This window comes from Labrus bergylta, chromosome 21, assembly GCF_963930695.1.
Source record: "Labrus bergylta chromosome 21, fLabBer1.1, whole genome shotgun sequence".
NCBI lineage: Eukaryota > Metazoa > Chordata > Actinopteri > Labriformes > Labridae > Labrus > Labrus bergylta.
The window spans coordinates 4,223,331-4,238,644 of record NC_089215.1 but is presented as its reverse complement, the minus strand read 5'-3'; the positions used below and the strand labels follow the sequence as shown (position 1 = coordinate 4,238,644).

The 15,314-nt window shown below is 42.2% G+C and overlaps 1 protein-coding gene across 3 annotated transcripts in view; it reads left to right on the top strand.

Annotated features, from left to right (window-relative positions):
• Positions 1-15,314, top strand: part of LOC109981852 (leucine zipper putative tumor suppressor 2 homolog) — a 40,814-nt gene that overhangs the window by 4,696 nt on the left and 20,804 nt on the right. For 2 of the 3 annotated variants that reach the window (XM_020630826.3, XM_020630824.3), the window contains exon 2: positions 10,493-10,608. The exons of the other annotated variant lie outside the window; for it this stretch is intronic. The gene's annotated coding sequence lies outside the window, so the exon portion shown is untranslated. The remainder of the gene's footprint in view (positions 1-10,492; positions 10,609-15,314) is intronic. 3 annotated transcript variants of the gene reach the window in all.

Sequence of the window (15,314 nt, the reverse complement as noted above, 5' to 3'; positions counted from 1 at the left end):
GACGTTTCACAGCACGCTGTTTAAAAGTCGACGAGCTGAATCCTCAACACATGCAGGTTGTTGACAAAACAGAGTGAGCTCTGTTTGGCCTTCTGAGTCAGTCCTCCTGTTCCTCCTTTAGTGAATAATCAAAGGAGATATCGCTCTCTTATGCTTCTTTTTTCGATCTGTTTTGGACACCACATAGGTTTCACTTTTACACGGTCAGATCAGAAGTCAGAAGCTCACATCTGATTTAGTTGTCGATCACAGAAATCAGTTTTGTTTTGTCTGCTGGGAACATGTCCTTCAAGTAAAATGTTCTGCTTAACTTGTCAACCCAAATATGTGACTTTTTAAAAAACTATTTTATACCTTTCAGTTTCTGAATCATAAGCATCAAAGATTAAACTTATTGTAAGTGTTTAGTTATATTCTTAGATCTTGACCGAACACTTAAACCAAGCTCATTAAGAAAGGTTATCAGGATAAACCAAAATACGGGTTTTCCAAACTAGAGGCTTGGGGGGATAGGGTCACTGAGTAAAAATCCTGAACACTTCTTTTCACTTCATAATGGATTCTGAAGTTTGTTTCCCTAAGCTGTTACATGGCCCGGGCGGTCAGACCACAAAACAAACATTTAAAGCTGCCCTGAAGAGTTCTCTCTGACAAACAAACACACTCATGTTTATTATATTCAGTGTTTCCCACCAAATACACCAGCGAGTGCATGTTAACTCTTAAGACCTTACAAATCTTTTGTTTTTCTTAAATAAAACTTGATCTCAGCTAATTTGAAACGTTGGATCCGGTGTTGTTTACACACCATCCAGCAGTTTTCTTCCTTTCAGTCAGTGTTTGGAGACGTGATGCTGCAGGATCTTCTTTGTTGGGGTGTCACCAACATCAGCTGTAAGGTGAATAAAGGTGAAATAGCATGATACCAAAGGGTCATATATACATTGTAAAGATTTATTTTGGGGGGGTTTATGCCTTTATTGGATAGGACAGTGGATAGAGAAGGAAATTTACCAGAGCGAGAGTTGGAAATGACATGAGAAAGGAGCCACAGGTCGGACTCAAACCCAGGCCATGCACTGCTTGGTGGCCTTAAGCTGTAATGTTACATTATTATGGCCCAAATCTTTGTTTTCTTATATGATAGTAAACTAAAATCTGAAATGGCGTTTGATCGTTGGTTGAAAGAAATGACCGACCTCCTCTAAAGACAGAGGGCTTGAGATCTTCTGGTCTCTCATAGATCGGTTTGATTTTCTAAGTCAGATCTGAGTTTCTGTGCACAGCTGGACTGCACAGCTGTCTGAGGGCAATACGAGGCAGGGCTTGGACTTTCAGAGACTCCTGAATCCTGAGCTTGGGAACAGTCAGGACTCGTTTATCTCTTTTTTTGTTTTGGTCTAATCTCCCAACCAGTCTGCTCTTTATGTCCTGACCTGAGCAGGTGACGTCTGTGACTGTGTTTAAAGAATATGGAGGATTGAAAGTATTAAGAGGATTTAGCAGCAGATGTGTCACACACACACACACACACACACACACACACACACACACAGAAGGCCTCCCACTTAGTTACTTTGGCATGTGATTTCTGCTTTGTCACTCTTAACAGGTGAAAGCACAGCGGTCATGAATATGCAGACATCAGCTAGATTTCCATATATTGTCGCCTCCTTTCCTGGCACTTCTACTTATGGCCCAGTTTCAATGTAAATAGACCATCATGGTACCAAGACAACCACAATCCATATTTTCAAAATGTTAGACTTTCTCATGCCAGACCTCAGCCGTGTGTTCCTCCAACTCTCCAGCCAAAAGTTTTTCCTTTTCAGAGAGCTGACTGGAAACTGGTTCGACTTTGAATCCAAGTCCATTTAGAATTTATAATGCTTATTTTCCAGTGCAATCATTTATGTCAAACATTTCTCCATCTCAAGACAGAAACCAATACAAACACTGCACAGAATGACAATGTTAGGAGTTGGTTCATTGAGATACATAGCTGGAGGTAATAACGATGCATTCACGTGCATCGAGGATTGTTTGATTTCCAGAGTTAGACATTTTTAAACTGATTTTTGTTTGCCTATTTTGGATAAGACAGCCAATGAGAGACAGGAAATGATGGGAGAAGAGAGTTGGGGATGACATACGCCGAAGGGCCGAGGTTGGATTTTAACAAACGGCCGCCGCAACAAAGACTTTTTCCTGGATTATTTGTCTTCATGTGTCTCTATCCAAAAATCAAAACATCAGGAAGCTTTATCCCTTCATTTGGAATATTTTGAATTTCATTTTATCGCTTACTTGTTTTGTTTTCTCTTCTTTCTTTTTTTTTTTTAACTTCACGTATATCAAAATGCACTTATAACAGCCGGGCATCAAAAAACATTGACTGTCTCGATCTACTTGGGCATTTGAAGAGAGCAGAGTTGTGCAAAGTGTGACCCCTGCTTTGTGTCAAGAGGATGACACACAGCAGTGTCATCATTTTGCCCTTCAGCCCACCAGGCTGGAGTGTGCTCCTAAAAAAAAAAACAGATTACTCATAACGTTCAGAAAATTCAAGACTGTTTCAAAACTGAATATGGTGGAAAGGGGAAATGACACAACCAGTGTTTTTTATTTATTTCACAAACTGTACAGCGTTTGTCACTTGAATACTTACGAAGTACCATTCTCCCTTTTCATTTAAAAGTGCTGTTCGGGAAATAGAGATTGAACCTCCTCTGTCTGTCAATCACTGCTGATCTTCTACAACCTCATTCATCAAGTTTTTATTTCTTCCATGGTCTTTTTTCCCCCTGAGAATCGACCCACGTTGCTGCATCCTTTCCTTTTGAGAATAAGTCTCAAGGAACTGCTGCACGGCTGATTGGATTTACAGTTTTACAAACATCCCGGATAAGATGCCAGAGCAGCATCACAGCAAAGTCAGCGTCGTTATCATCAGCATCACTTAGTGACTGTGTTCTTGGCATTGGAAGAAACTCTGCTTATCAAGCTTGACAAGTGAATTTGTACGTTTTGTGCTTATAATGTAGCATCTTCCTGTGGGTAATCACTTTAAGAGAATTATTCCATCACTGAGATCTTGGACTGTCACTGTCATTAGGTGGTAAAAATATGTGCATTTACTTGTACATGCTGCAACAACCTGCCTCATTTAGTTGCTAAATATTAACATTATGTATCAGCCTTGTAAATAACTTAGGCAATAAGGGCAAAAACTGGGACATTTGTGCATGTTAACATGACTATTGTGAGCATGTTGGCATGCAGATGTTTCCATTAAGCACGGCGCACTAATGTGACCAAACAGCCTTCACATTGATCAAGTCTCCCTCTGCTTAATGAAAAGAGAAGCACAGCGTAACTGCTCGGATACCGTGGGATCACGCGTCAGGCTTATTCAACAGATGTGGGCACATTTAGTCATGTTTGGACTGGATGCCAAGTCGGAGCTTTAAGTAATTTGTACCGAGAGAGTACTCTACATGGCATTGCAGACTTGTGTTGCATCATTTTGCGGCCACTTGAGGATGATTACGTGCTCAGAGGAGAGGAGTGGGGGTGAAAAACAACATGCCCTTTTCCCGTGAGCAGTTGTGATTGCGGTCGTGGTTAAAGTGTGATCCTGACATTCACAGCTGCTGCTGGGATGCTGAGTGACGGCCTGGAGACTCCTGTTGAATTTCCTGGTTGAAGTCACACTTTTTCTCCTCTCTCTCTCTCTTTCTCTTTCTCTCACTCTCTCTGCTACTCATTTTTTTTCCCACCCACTTACTCTTCAGCTGTGTCAACCGCCCGCTGTCACCCATCTCACACCATCTGACTTTGGTGTAGCCCACAGCCACAATCACAGACTGAGGTCAGGACCAGAAGAAACACAAGAAACGACCAAACAGGTCATTTGTTTCAGATCGAGTTATTGTTTTTAAGGGGCTTCCCCCCCCCCCAAACTAAGAAAGCACATTCAAGTTTCCAGTTCATTTGAAGCACATAAAGTCAAGTTCTGAATGCTTGACTACTCCAAGCAACAACCTCCAATGTGGAAAAATAAAGAAGCCAAAGTGGAAGTGTCCACTTGAGGCTGGCTCCAGAAGCCCCATTAACACTCATGTTACAATAACCATGTTGACGGCATAAATAAACATGTTTACAACCTGGTACTAAAACATTATTTGATATCAATTGCTCTTTTTTTCTTTTTACTGGTACACAGGGTGTGAAGTTTTTTAGAAGTCAAGTGTTTTCATTAAATTAAGCAAAGACATTGACATACATTTTGAATAATTAGGGGCGGGCTGAGTTGATTCACATGCGAGCGTGTATCAGCTGTTTGCCTCCCTCAACCCCAATTATTTTCCTGTTGCTCGGTTGACCTTAAATCAGTTAGAGAAAGCATTTCCAACATGGTGACCGACATCGTTTGGCTTCAAAACCCAGCTTCAGAAAACCAACGGGTGACGTCACTGACACTACGTTCATGTTTTATACAGTCTGTGGACTACTCGCTTCTTGACTGAAATTGAATAGAGCTATGTTGGGCTCTCTTAATCGATAGATTGGCCATCTTTATGTTTTTTTAATAAGCGCAGCAATTACACTTTACTGAAATCTTCTCAGCTCCAGTGTCTTTCTTCAACTCTTCTTCCCTTGCCCTCACGTCTTCCTTTATCTCACTTCCAGGTTCCTGTTTTTTTCCTCGGCAGGTTTTCAAATGTGGTCAAATACCAGACTTAAAAACTCCTGACTTGGTCTAAAATCTAATCCTTTGTCCTTGTGTTTTTCCTAAAGTTTAGAGCACAGAAATCAGCTTGAATGCTGTTTTTGATGGAGGATCTCCAGGAGCGGTCCTGTCTTAAATCAATCTCAATTAATTGATTTAACTGTCTGGATTCTTTTCTTTTCTTTTCTCCTCTCGGTTTAGTTTTCCTGCAGTCAGAGGTAAAGCTTGTAAGTGGGCCGAACCCTCCCCGAGGTTGCTTGTTTGGATATTTTTAAATACATTTCTCCTCCTTCTCTGTGTGATTTGTGGCCTGATTATCTCCTGCTGGGAAACCAAGAGACGGATGGCTCACAAACACACTCTGTGTTAAACACACACACGCTCAGAATGAAGAAAAAAAGCCATGACTTCTCAAACAGCCATTCCTGGAGGGAAGGTTTATGGTGAGGAGGCTGGTGGCGTAGAGGTGGGAGGCGGTGATGACGGAGAGGTGAAGAGGTGGCTGGGAAGAATGAGGGTGCAGATCAGAAGCTATGTGGGTGGTGGGATGCACGGCTGGGCAGTCGCTGCGTCACGGCGTTGCATAAGGCCGAACGCAGGCAGAGAGGAAATGGATCTGAAGTAATTAGCGTGGTCCTCCCTGAGCACTTAGAGAGGGCGAGATGTTAAGTATTCAAACAATGTGCAGTCCATCCGTTTATCAACATTGCACAGAACAGTCAAATCAGCCTGTTGGTGAATTTCCTGCTTTCACTTTTTATCATTAAACTCACTTATTTCATGTCGACAGACAAACCTGCTGTGTACAGTTTACTGTAGGGCTGGGAAATTCATAAAAAATTCATCAAGCTGACATTCAGAACCTCTAACCGACGTAATCTTGCCTATGTTGATTATTTAGATTATTTATTATTATTATTATTATTATTTATATTCACTTTTACTGAGGGGGGCAAACTGGGGCCAGTTGTTTTGTCAGAGGGGAACATTAAACCCAGGTCAAAAATAGACAAAGATAATCGCTTTTAAATATATATAAATATTATGCCATATAATAGCGCATATCATAAAATACCATGATTTAAATTTGTTTCAGTAACAGTATTTAATACTAGATTGTGAGTCCGGTTGTTGAGTCACTGTGTTAATGTGTTATTAGGGGGGGCTCTTCCTTTTGGAGGGGTGGCCACAAGGGGGACCAAGCTCAGTGTTACAGGGGCACTGGCCCCTGTTGGCCCCTGCCTAGAACCGCCCATGCTTGACGACACGTCCAATCCGCGACATGGAAGCAATGTCCGTCGTTTGGACACATTTTGTCTTTCGAGAAGACGACACCGGACAAAAAGAAGTCAAATGAAGAAGAAGTTCAAGTTATGTATTTTCTACTGTTTTCGAGAAGTGAATTTCTACTTATCCTTTCAAGCGATGCTTTGATTTCAGTTCCAAATATTCAAATAAATAACCACAAAATAGTTGATCAGATATGAACTCTTAAATCAGAAACAATATCCCAGCTTTAATAGTTGATCATATTCACAGTAGAGAGCATGTCAGTGAACTACGAGGGCAAAAAAAACAAAACTAAATCATCGATCATCGAGGTCAAATGTTCAATTAGTCGTGATATTGATTTGAGGTCATATCGCTCAGCCGTAGTTTACATGAAGGTTGCCCTTTATTTACAGATTAAAAAAAACACAAAAGTCTGGTTCTGCTCGACGTTTCTGCCTGTCAAAAACAAGTTTTCCTCCCCACTGTAACTTTCCTTAAAGTTGCTTAGTGCTGTGATCACAGGGGATTAATGCTGTCTCTGTAAATCATATAACAAAGACATTTATTAACATTTGTTCCAGAAAACACCTTCTCTTTACAGCTGCACATTCCTGGTCCTCGTTTCCTCCTCATCCTCAACACTAAAGAAATGGAGGAAGTTATTTTCTCGGTAGTTTTTGTAATGTGGGTGGATGTTTGAGGTTTGGCCTGATTTGGTCCTAAACGAAAACGTCAGAGGAAAGAAAACAGAGAGTTTGTGCTCTTTAAGATGGAATGTGATGCTCTCTCCATAAGAGACATGTTCTCTCTGTCTGAACCAGTTTCCCCAGAAGCCTCCCTACCCATTGTCTGGTCGTTTTATATACTTTAAAAATACAAGCTGTGGTGTTTAGTTTACCTGAACACATTTCTAGACATCTCCTAAAGTTGTTTTTTTGACATTATACTCTTATGATTTACACCAAAAATAGGAACATGCATCTGTAAGAAGACAATGAATGACTTGGTACAGAAACAGTTATCAGGGTTCATTGTTTTCAACTCATCTGTTTACTTGATGTCCCTTTTTAAAACTGGAACTCTTCCCTGTTTTTCTGAGCGGCCTTTGTTCAGGGTGTGTTGGATCGACCGTCTCTTGCAGGGTTTCTATTAACTCGTCTGCAACCTTTGGCAAACGGCTGAACATAAGAATAATAAACCTGAGGGCTGTGTGGTGGCTGTGTTTTGATAGGGAGGAAGTGGGCCGCCACCCTGTTCCTTAATAGGCCATTGGCTTCAGTGAGAGTGTGTGTGTGTGTGTGTGTGTGTGTGTGTGTGTGTGTGTGTGTTTGGGGAGCCTGAAAGCCATGAAGAGACCAAACCTCATTTATCTTCATTTCGTCTTCTCTTCAACACTCCCCTTCCAAAAAGGTATCCAAAAGTATTCCGTATTACAAAAGTATTTTGTTTGTGTTTCAGTCGTCTCTGCACGTGTCCTGTGTGTTGTGAAACCTCAGGTCGTCTACAGTCACCATAACAATCCCTGTAATTAGACATTCATTATTTGTTCTCTTTGATAATTAAAGGCTTTATATGTGATTTTTCACACTTAAATAGAAATCAAATATCTCCTCTGAAAATAACTCTGTGAGTCATGACTGTCTACAATGGGTGTAACACCCGAGTCCCACTGTCTGTGATGTTTTCAGAGTTTTCAGAGTCCTATCTTCACTTTGTTTACATCGCCTGGACGGCCGGCTGACTCCTCCCCTCGTGTATAAAAGTTGTTTAATTGAGGGACTAGAGAAAAGAAGAATAACATACTGTACTCACTGCTTAACTGTGTTTCTAGATCACGCTCATTTCAGGTAAATTTACATGCAGTGTGAAGATACCAGCATAATAAAGATCGCTAGCATTAGCATGCTAACACAACAATGCAGCGCGAGTTGTTTTGGTTTCATGCTGGTGCTCAAGGGCGACATCTGCTGGATCAAAAAAAAAATCGCATATAAAGCCTTTAAAGTAACCACTACTCTAAAGTGATGACTAACAGCTGTGACAAAGACGTGTTGTGATAGATTCAGAGGATTAATCTTACTCTGTGGGACACGGATCAGGTGACCTGCTCCGACTCCCGACGACAAGTCTTAACCTTCAATGGTTACCTCTTACACCCCCCTGCCCCCCCCCCTTCTGTTTGGTCCTCCTTTAATGAGGATTATCCCCCTTCAGTGTAATAGCAGGTGAGAGGAGCGGCCCTCTTATGTCAACACCTGTTCATAATCTGAGGGTTGACTGTCCGACTCGAGAACAAACAACTATTAAGGTATTATTACTCTGCCAGACTCGACCTATAGAGTTTGCTTTTGTTGCAGTGACACATGAAGCCATCTGGATGGAGGTAGATCTTCCATCTGTCTGTAACTGCGGTATGTGAGGAGCAGATGGAGGAGCTCAGCTTCACGTTATACCGGCACAGTAACAGAAAAACTCTGCCGACAGTTAGAAATCGTTACGATGAGCAAACATCCCTGATCCTGCTGATAAAACAGGACGCTCAATAATCAGTATCACGACCCCCCCTACTCTCACTGCGGGCTTCCTCCACAGTTCACCGATGTTCACAGTTCCAAAATGAGACATGTTACATCCTAGGGCTGGGTAATATATCATATATATAGTTTTTTAGATATATTGATATATTTTCAAACAAGATATAGGGTAAGATAATATCGTTAATATGGATATAGTTTATGTTACATTAAAATAACGTTCTCGAGGTGCCAGGTCACCTTTTCCTCATCTCACTGATGATGACTGTCTGTCCCTCTTAACCCTGCTCCTCCTCTCTCTCTCTCTTTTATTGTATTTAAGGAACATTTATTTTATAATATTACTTTTTAAATTCACAAACAGGTAGTTTATTTTCCATGTGTTTTCACTGTTAATAAAATACATATTGATATATATCGAGTATCGCCATTCAGCTAAACAATATCAAGATATGAGTTTTGGTCCATATCTCCCGGCCCTAGTATTTCCTGATCGTTTAGTCAAGTTACAATCCAAATCACTAAGAGAACTCTTTTCTTTTGGAGATCTGATGATTGTTTTCCTTTGCTGTTCAAATTTGAAATCATAAACTGTCAGATATTTGCTGGTTGCAGTTTTTAAGAGAATCTCTCCTGAACATCTTTAATAGTAGAGGAGTCCTGAGGTTTGGGACTGTTGTTTGGACAAAGGAAACAATTTGGAGATATCACTTTTATTTTAATGTCTGGAGGTGAACTCAAGGTTAAATATTTGAGTTTTTTTAAAGTTACCTTTTGGGCCTTTTTGACTTTATTAGACATCTGAAGAGAGACAGGAAATGTAGGGAGGAGAGAGTTGTGGTTGACGTGCAGCTGATGGCAGATGGCGGATTTGAACCCACAGCAACTTCAACTAGGACTATAACCTCTGTACGTGGTGTGTGCGACATAACCGCTAACCTAACAACGCTCCCCTTGTCTCAGTTCAACCGTCTCAAGTTAATTGTGTTGCAAACCCATTTTAAAAAAAAACAAAAACATTATTCCGTCCTTAAAGTTTCTTGAAACTGAATAATTCATGCGCAGCGTGACTTGGAAATTTGATCTCTCGAGGCTCCTCTAGCAATTAGTCCCATGCCTCTGTTCTGCAGGTATTTATGAAATTCAGTGAGGAAAGGACACCTTGAAAAGTTGGCCTGGAAAAGCGGGCGACTGAAACCTGAATAAATGAAGTTTGTAAAAGTTGTCTGTCCACTTGTGACGGCACCATATGTTGCTCATCATATTATTCCGTCTCCTGTTAGTATGAGAAGCTTCAGTATAAGACAGTAACAAATGTAACTTAAACATTCTCACGACAGCCGGATTATAAAATAAATCCCGGCAGAGATAATGACTGTGTGCTCGACTCACCTCTGGCTCTTTTCATAATCTTTTCTCATGCTCCTCGCCTCCACTCTGATGCATTACTTTACCACTAATACATCACTTTTAATGAAATGCAGATGGACTCTTCGCTTCTCTCCAGATGGTGGCAGTGTGCCTCTCACCTTCTTTGTCTTTTTTGGGATGTCTGGCAGAATATCGATTCAAATCTGTTTTATTTACATTTGTCTGAATGGATCCGTCGAACACAGATCAAACTGTATGTGTTCAAACCTCATTTGATTATAGACTTTTTTTTTTACTTAGAGGACAGTTGTTTAGAGAAATTGGTGCTAGTTTCAGTCGTCCTTCTTGTTGACATGGAAAATCCCCTCAGTCTCAACCTTTCCCCATGTGGAGATGGTTTCTTCTGCCGTTATGACTCAGATTTTCCTCTTTCTCTCCGACTTCTATAAACACACTTGTCACACTTCAGGTTTTTTTTGTTTTTTCCCAACTCTGTATGTACAGTGGGGTAGTAGTCTCGCTGCTTTTTCAACTGCTGATTCATCAACGTGCACCTTCTTTTTCTACTCGTCACCCTTCACAGTCGGCGAGGACGGAGAGGCCGGGAGAGAGTGAAGATCTGTTCATCAGAGTGAGTCTCTGGGATGCTCGACGGACCCGTACCGCATGCTTCTCTAAGACCTCCGGAAGCTAAGACAGGTATGATGACAAATCAAAAAAAGGACACGCACATCCCTCAGTGGGTGCTGGATCTAAAAACACAAAGAGGTAGAAGACAAATAAACCAAATCCACACACCAGGAAGATCCCGTTTGAGTCCTTCCTCAGACTCAAACAGGATCTTCTTGCTGTGTGGATCTTGTTTACTTTTCTTGACGTGATATGATAATGACTTCTTTTCTAAATAATTTAAAGAAAATGCTGATCAAGCGGTTCCTTGTTGAGGAAATCAGTGCCTCGCTAATGCTTTCCCGTGTACCCGGGCATGTCCAGTGGGGGCGGTCAGCAGAGCTCGTTTTTTAAAAAAAAACGTTTGTTTTTTTTTGGATGAGGAATCAATTAGTCTTCATCGTTCACAGAGTTTCTAGAGAGACAAATCATTTGCAGAGGTCTCTTCATCCTAAAACAAACAGACCCGTTATTTAAAACCCTTTAAAAAAACATGTAATAGGTCAGTTTTGTTTGAAGAATCTGTGTCTCATCAATGCTCTCCTGCGGCCCCAGGATGTCCAGTGAGGGGGCTACGAGCTGAGCTGCCACTCATGTCCGTATAATTGACGCCATGTTCCCATTTTTTGTCAACAATATCCTCATTTTACAAAGATAGAGAGAGTTTACTTTCATGTGTTCCTGTAGATTCCACTTGTTTTTGCGCAGAGGAAATCCACTTTCACCAGTGCAGCTCAAATGTTTTGTAGTAAGGTGGGCGTGTCCTCCATGTGCAGCATGAACCCACACACTAATTGGCTGATGTTTATCGTTCTGTTGTGTGTCAGGCTGTTTGATCTATTTAAAGCCAACTTTATTTATGTACATTTTTATCTCTGTCACACAGGGTCGTGTTATCTCCCTGCCCTACTTCCTGATGTAAAACAAGAACTTTAAAGGGGACATATTTTGAAAAATCCACTTCTACAGTGTTTTTGAACATATTTTTGGGTAACCTGAGTGTCTACTGACCCACAAAAATGTGAAATAAAAAAACCATCCAGTCCTTTGTTTGTGGTCTGCATAAGTCTTACAACGCAGAGAAAAATGCTCAAATGTACTCTCCTTGTGATGTCACAGTGGGATTCTGGTAAAAAAAAATCCCCTCCCCTCCCCTGATATCTCCACCCATGGACTCCACCCCCAGCTTAGAGCAAAACTTTTAAGCAGGTCCGCCATTTTTATTCTCGCTACAGAGGAGTGATGTCTATCAGGAAAACTCAGGGAGGGGGGCTCATTACATTTAAAGAGACACACACACCAAAACGGAGCGTTCTGAGAGAGCTGGTTTATACAGGGTCACAAACCTCCTCTGGTGCTTGATTCATGTTATATTTTGACCAAAGCACAGCACAGATGTTTCATTTAGAACACAGGGGGGCTGTTTGAAAAGGTGGAAAAGCGGGATAATATGTCCTCTTTAAGTTTGATTTTATGCAGAAATCTTCTTTCATAAAGTTTCTGTTTTAACTCTTGTCACTTTGACATCTCACACTGGAAGTGTTTTCTCGGTCTCTTGCCATTCTGGTCTAGGCTTAATTGTCTTAAAGACTTGGCTGCAGCCTTTCGGTACTCCGGGGGAAGCGTGCATCCCACTCTGTGTGGATGTTTACACATTCCTGCTGTGTGGGAGTCAGCAGCAGATTTTAATCATGGATAGGGGTTTTGCTGTAATTCCAAAACTGGAGGCGTAACCCTAATCTCTTTGGCACATTATACAGTAAATCAGAGTGTGGCTAAGTCAGGTTCCTGCCAACTCAACAAAGCCATCTCATTTTCTGTGGATTTACGAGTGGACTCACCAGGAGTGGTTATTTCAACCCACAAACATTTCTCTCTCTCCTTTCTCTTCATTTGTGTCTAAAAACTGATGAACCGCTCCCCCCCCCCCCTGCTGGGTGCTAAACCTTTGCACCAGTTTTTTTATTTTGGAGGTGTTCGTGGATTGCTTTGTGCCAGAGCGGATTACTTTGGAAGCGAGGAGTCCAAAAGGGCCGCGCCTGGTGGAGGCCGGTTTTAGCTGCAGCGTGTCCAGAGGGAGTGATGTCCCCCACGCAGAGGCTGCGAAGACGTTGATGGATGGCCTAGCTTTCTGTCCGCTCGCGGTCCCAGATGTGAGGCGTTGTTATGAAAATATAGAAGGAAGCAGGCTGACGGGCCGCGGAGAGGTGGCGGCTCGGCCTGTGATGGACGACCACCGGCGAGGCAACCGCAACAGATACAGATAAAACTGAAGTGTGGCTTCTGAGGAGCCACTTTCAACGCTCATTAGAAATTGGCCGTAACAGTTTTCTGTCCCTCTCAAGGAATCTAAACTAAAGAGGATAAACCAAACCAGAAACCACCAGACATGTGTACCCAATAACGCTGCAAAGCCACGTGCAAATTTCTTGTTTTAACTGGAATTTGACTTGAATCCCCTCTTGGTTTTCCGCTGGCAGACAAGAAAAAGGAAGCAAACGGAGTCGTCATTTCACTGCTTTAGCCTGTAAATCAACTCCCTCCAAAAGGGGGCTGAGTCATGTTTGTCCCCCCCCCCCCCCCCCTCCCTCTATCTTATAAAGAGGAAGTGTTAATGGTGGCACTCATAGAGGTGATTTGCAGCCTGCCTCTTTATCCAGCACTGGTGGCCTCAGGGCGGCTGATTGATGGCGTTTGTCGTTCAAACTTGGACTCCAGCTGAGAGTCGTTTTTGGTTGCTTTGACTGCAGCGTTCTCCGGACCTCACATTGAGACGTGAACAACACTGACCTTGAACTCCATCTCCTTGCCTGAAGGACAAACTTTGTGCCCACTGGTGTGACCCAGTTGCAGGAGCAAGGGGGGGGGAGAGAAAAGGAGCGTAGCGATCTGTGTTTATGTGTGCATAAGGCTGTGGCAGGGCATAGCCTACTTCTCGTACCCTACTTTACCCCCCCCCCCCCCCCCCCTTCATCTGGGAGCCGAGCAGCTGAGCTCCTGCCTGCTGCAACGTCTCTTCCTGTTCTTTCCTTTATTTTAATTCATGCGGGCCAGATGGTGGATTACAGGTCAAGGCAGAGTCTGAGCACTTCCGCTGTCACAAGAGAAGACTTTCTGGAAGCTGATCCCCCTGGTTACTCAGGAAGTTAGAGACTCTTTGTTACACGTCAGTGGCTAAGTATTCCTACAAAGATGCTTAAGACTCAAGGTTTAACAAGGACACAAATGAACACTTAAACATCCTGTTTTGATTCTGTCTATCGCACAATGTGAAACCTCATGTCTTACAATCTTATGAGCAGCAGCAGGCAGAGTGAAAATCCTCTCATAAACCCCCAGTAGGCAGCTAGCGTAGCAGCTAAAGAGCCAGATATGTATACATAAAAACATCTTTAAGACAAGTAGATACTTGACGTGCATTAATCATCTCCAAGGCAACATAAGAAGCTGATGAAAATAGAGAATCAGTGCTACCTGAATTTAGATGTCTGTAATCTTTGTGATTGTGACTTTTATTAACTTAAGAGTTATTTGTAATATTCATGTGGGGCAGGTGACCTGAGTTTCTTACCCCCGTAAAAAACACATTTAGAAATGCTGATGGCCTAGCGGTTAAGTTGCGCCCCAGGAACAGAGGCTACGGTCCTCCAAGTGGTCGGCCCAGGTTCAAATCTGACCTTTAGCTCCTTTTTCCAGCATGACATTCCCGTCCCACTCTTCTGATTTCCCACTCTATTCACGTACCTTTGGCATGTCCCCCAAAATAAATCTAAATGAATAAATAAATCATAATTGCATTAACTGTTTAAAAGACAAACGCTGAGGTTTGTACAAACTCTACCTGATGCAGAGGGTCAAATTAGTGTGTGTGCGTTTTCTGGCTAAATGCTTCAAAAAGTTAGCATTAAGCTGAAAGCCGTTGACAGGGTCACATGTTGAGAGTTGCATCAATGCAGTACACCTTCCCTGTTGAATATAAAGAAATACTCATCAAACATTATCCAACATGAGCAATAAAGTCTGTAAAATTCAATTAGTACCTTAAACACCTTCCAGAAAACTTTAACTAGTGAGCTGTAAAGTGAGATCCAGGTGAGGGTGTAGCAGCAACATCACTGAGTGTGTTCAGCTGAGTTGTGATGCATTTAGATTTCTTTTGTAAGATGATTCATCTTGGTGTAGGATGTTCTGACAGAACGGCCACCTTGCTGCATGCAGAAGTTGATTTTGGACTGAACTCTAAAATGCACCTGCAGTTACAACAGCTTACCCCAGGTGGCACCAAATCCACCGTAACTCAAACCAGTAAAGCGTCGATAATGTTTGTTATACCCTCGGCTATTTAAAGGTCCCGTATTAGGCTTTTTCTGGTTTTATATGCTCTTTAGTGTGTTTTCCAAGTGTCCTGTGCATGTTTGTGCATGAATGTGCAAAAATTCAAAGTCCGTGGAAACGCGGCTTCTCCTACCTCCTCCTGTTAGCTGTAGCATTAGCTCGGTTCTAGCCCCCCTCGATAAAAATTTGTCAGTGCGGCGTCATTGTCAGTGTGAGATCACTGATCTAAGCCCATTGGCTCGTTGTGTCAAGCCCAGCAGCTCATGTTGAAATTTCCAAGACGCGTGCTGAGCAACTGACCAATAACGACAGAGCGGATCAGCAGACCAATCAGAGCAGACTTGGTCCACGTGGGGTCTAACAGTGTGGGCTCAACAGAGTGTAGCTGACGGACTCAGAGC